Below are 4979 nucleotides of genomic sequence, written 5' to 3' on the forward strand. Positions count from 1 at the left end.
AAAATGATTAAATGTCACCTGCCACTTTAAGAAAAGCAACTGTCAATACTTGTTGCTAATGATAAACTTTGAGCTTTCAAGCAAAAGTTGGAATTGGATAAATTTTATACAAGTCTTAGTGTTTCTATTGATCTGATTAAAAAAAAAAACATGGTCAAAAGCAACTTGGGGAGGAATGGGTTGATTTTATCTTACAACTCCCAAGCCATAATCCATCTCTGAAGTAAGTCAGGGCACAAACTCAAGGCAGGAACTGAAGCAGAGACCATGGAGGAGCACTGCTTACCTTCACCCATGGCTTGCTCAGCCCACTTTCTATTTATTTATTTATTTATTTATTTATTTATTTATTTATTTATTTATTTATTATTTATCTATCTACCTGTTTATTTATTTATTCATCTATCTATCTACCTACCTATTTATTTATTTATATTTATTCTTTGGTCTTTCACATCATGCCTCCTGATTCTCACATCTCTCTCCCCTGCAAACTTGCCTACAGGTAATCTGATGGAACTATTTTCTCAATTAAGATTCCTCTTCCCATTTGACTCTAGCTTGTGTCAAGTTGACAAAAAACCAGCCAGGTCATAGTTTAAAATTTACTTCCTACTATAGGGTTTTTTGTTTTTTGTTTTAAATCCCATGATTTAATTTTGGTTTTGTACAACTCATCACAACCAATATAATTTGAAAATCTAAATATGGGTCTGCAGGTGAGATGATCTTGAGCCAAATGCTTCTATGATCATTATCCTTTAAATTCTCAAGTCGGAAACTACATCTGATACTGTAAATTTTGATTTTCCAAATGTTCCTGAAAGGGCTGATCAGACTCATCCTCAGTTTTGTTGTTGGCTTTGTTTGTTTTTTTAAAGCACAGTCCATTGGTCATAGAAGTACCCTCTTCTTCTGGTGAGGCAGCAGTCACTCACTGTGTGACCTATGGTTGGTACCCTCCACTCAAAGGCATTCTCTCTTCCCATGAACAAAACGAACAAGAAGGGACAAGAGTCATTTTTCCTGTTTCATTGATTCTTGGTGCTTTCATTGTATCATGAATGCCTGATTTCAATAGTACAGCAACGGGCTGGAGAGATGGCTCAGAGGTTAGGAGCACCGACTGCTCTTCCAGAGGTCCTGAGTTCAATTCCCAGCACCCACATGGTGGCTCACAACCATCTGTAATGAGATCTGGCACCCTCTTCTGTGTACATAATAAATAAATAAATTAAAAAAAAATCAATAGTACAGCAACAACAAATACCAGTATTTATTCTGAAAAGCTGGGTATTCCAAGAAGCAGACCTTAGCAGCTTCCAACTCGGTCTCTAGGAATGATTCGCAGCTCTGAGCCATGCTTCAGAAAAACATTTCCAGCAGTCTGTGCAGGATTTATTCCTATTCCATCATTAGTAATAATCGCACTTGTTGCTGCAGGAACTTTAAATTCTTCCGCTGCAAACTTTAACACTGCTGTGAAAGGCGTACTTTCAGGAACACTGAGAACTTTGTACCGTAGCCGCGGGTCCGACGTCAGCGTGATTTTAAAGGACACCTTCTACATGGTGGAGCCGCCGCGCGCACACACACCACGCCTAATCGCCGACCCCAGCTTCCTACTATAGTTTTATTTGGTAAGTTTTACAAACTACTGTCTTGGGAGGGAGTTACAAACAACTTTTGCAGATGTGGGATTATTTCAAATATTGCATCAATTCTGTGCAATATTCTGGGCAGATTGAATCAAACTTTCATTAAGAGCCATTCCAAAGTTAAAATATGAGAGAAGATCATTCATTTACATACAAAGCAGTGAAATAATAGATAAAGCAAGAACAACAATGTGATAAAATCTATTGGCAATTTATTAGGCACTAAGCTCTTCACTAAATTATATCATATGATCAAATCAACTATCACATTGATTGCATTGTTCATAATTATTCTTACTTTGAGATAGGAAAATATGTTCCACAAAGTTTAGTGACCTAAAAATCACATAGCTAGTCAGTACTTGAGCTGGAATATGAAATTATCATATTTGAAGTATTGAAATAATCATGCTGAAGTTTTGTAAATTCAAGTAAAAACAAGTCTGGCACTGTTTCTCAAACATTAGAGCTTATGTTATTTACTTCTTTGTTGTTGCTAATACTCTGGTGATACATCAAGATATTTTCAATGGTCTAAGAGTGTCTTAGTTAATGTGCTATTGCTGTGAAGAGACACCATGATCGTGGTAACTCTCATAAAGGAGAGCCTTTAATTGGGGCTGGCTTACAGTTCAGAGGGTTAGTTCCTTATCAGCATTGTGGGGAAGCATGGCAGACAGTATGCTGGCATACATGGTGTTAGGGAAGGAGCTGAGAGCTCTACATCCAGATCCTCACACAGGAGGAAGAGAGAGCTACTGGACCTGGCTTGGGCTTTGGAAGCCTCAAAGCCCACCCCAAGTGACACATTTGGCCACACCTACCCCAACCAGGCCATACCTCCTAATCCTTTCAAGTAGAGCCACTCACTAAGCATTTAAATATATAAACCTATGGGGGCCATTCTTACACCACCAGAGAGGGTGTTTTTATTTGAATGATAATTTAGAATATTATGACAAATATGTTTTGGATCTTGTTTATTTTAGTTAAAACATGACATCATTGGGCTGAAGAGCCAGTGCCGTTCTTCAAGGGAACCCAGGTTCAGTTCTCAGCATCTACATGGTGGCTTACATCCATCTGTAGCTCTACATCAGAGAATCCAACCCTCTTTCTGACCTCCTTAGGGGACCAGGTACACACATGCAGATAAACACACACACACACACACACACACACACACACACACACACACGTATATAAAAAGCTCTTTTCTGTGTGTGCGTGTCTGTGTTCATTTCCACCTTCTGTCTCCTCTGTCTAACCCTTCCCATGTCTCATATTCATGGCTGCTTCTTCTTCTTCTTCTTCTTCTTCTTCTTCTTCTTCTTCTTCTTCTTCTTCTTCTTCTTCTTCTTCTTCTTCTACTATGACGAGAACTACATTAGTTGAGACACACTGAACACTAGAAATGAGGTAATTACAGTTAACATATTGAACAGGGTTGTTACTGGGCAGAGGAAGAGAGTCCATACATGTTTAAATCAAGTTCCTGTGTAGATCACAGGTGAGCAGTCCCTCCTTCCACATGGAATCCACTATCATGGCTTCTTCTTAAATTATTGTTTTTATACACACACACACACACACACACACACACACACACACACACACAAATAAACATAAAAATACGACCTACAGAGTCAATTTAGTGTTGATTTTATGTGTATGGTTTTAGGGCTTACCATTTGGTATTTGATAAACAATTAGGAGGTTTGCCCCTGAGGAAGACTAATGTTCCCTCTCTCTCCTTTAAGCCATTAATTGCTTGTAGCTCTTCATTTAGGGATAAGATTCTTTGAGAATTCCCCTATCCAGTAGCAATGTCAACTTGTATTGGATTTCTTTAGGACTTATTTTAAGAGGTAATACTGTTGAGATTTCATGGGGGTAGCCTTCCCATCCTATCCAGAAGGCACAATCTTACAGCACAGTTCCTTGTCCTTTGGCTGTTAAAGTCAGTCTTTCTGCCCACTCTTCAAGGATGTTCCCAGAGCCTTCGGTTTAGTGGCTGTGGTATAGATGTACTGATTGGGACTGGACACCCCATGGTCACTTCTTTGACTTTTGAGCTGTTGTAGCTTTCTGTAATAGTCTCCATATACCGCAAAAAGAAGCTTCTCTGATAAGGAATGAGAACAACACTTATCTGTGAATATAAGGATAAGTATTTAGAATGTAACTAGAAATTATACTACTTTAAGAAAGTGGTAGTAGCAGGTCATTAGTCACATGGGGTTTCTTTGGGGCTTGTTTTGTTTTGGAGACAAGGTCTCACTGTGTAATCCTGGCTTGCCTGCAACACACTATGTTAATCAGACTGGTCTCAAACTCATAAAGATCTGCCTGTCTCTCTGTCTCTCCCTCCCTAATTCTGGAATTAAAGATGTGTGCCACTTTGATCTACCCATTTTGTGCCATTTGAATGATCATCTTATAAGAGAAACTACTAGGATTTTGCACATGCTGGTTTCTATGTTTACAGTTGTTTACTGGTAGCATGAACACTAATAGGTCATATGAGTCGATACTGTTTATATTTTTGTCCTCTTACTTTAGATGGATGTACTATACCTAGCCAATACATTTATTTTTGCTTCTATGGTCTGAGCTTTTTGTGTGGTATCCAAAAACTCACTGTCAAGGGCAATGCCCAGGAGCTTCCTCCGGATATTTTTTTTCAGGAGTATGATGACTATTTCAACTTGACTGACTACATCTAGAATTAACTAAAACCCAAGTGGTTGGGTACATCATGAGAGATATTTCATAATTAAGTTATCTGAAGTGGGGAGATCTTTTAGATGGGAAGATCCATTTTTAACCTGGGTCACACATTTTGCTGACAGCCTATATAAAGGACATGGAAGAAGCTTGCTCTCTTTGTCTGCTTACCCTCACTCTTGCTGGCAAGTTCACTTCCTTACTGGCATTAGAGCCTTCTTCTTCAGAATTCTGGCATATACTGAAGACCAGCTGAGACATCCAGCCTTATGTACTGAACAAGTACTGGATTCTTGTATTTTCTGTTGGTAGACAACCATTTTTGGACTAGTTGGACCACAGATATTGGTCCAGAATGGGTAGTAGAGGAAAGTAGTTATAAATACCAGCTAAGGCTACGTGACCAGTTGCATAAAATAAAAATAAATAAATCTAAAAAAATAGAATACAAAAGAATATCACTGAAGTTTTGTCATAGATTGCATTAAATCTTTGTATTGGGGGGTTGTAATGGTATTTAAAGTATTAATTCAATTATTCAGATCCAGGAACCTACTTATGTGTGTATTTATTTTGTTCTTTCATCAATTCATT

The 4979-nt window shown here is 38.3% G+C and overlaps 1 pseudogene; it reads right to left on the reverse strand.

Annotated features, from left to right (window-relative positions):
- Positions 1-1275: 1275 nt before the first annotated feature.
- On the reverse strand, positions 1276-1570 carry LOC114682174 (annotated as a pseudogene).
- Between the last annotated feature and the right edge of the window lie 3409 nt (positions 1571-4979).

The sequence above is a fragment of the Peromyscus leucopus genome, chromosome X, assembly GCF_004664715.2.
Source record: "Peromyscus leucopus breed LL Stock chromosome X, UCI_PerLeu_2.1, whole genome shotgun sequence".
Classification (NCBI taxonomy): Eukaryota; Metazoa; Chordata; class Mammalia; order Rodentia; family Cricetidae; genus Peromyscus; species Peromyscus leucopus.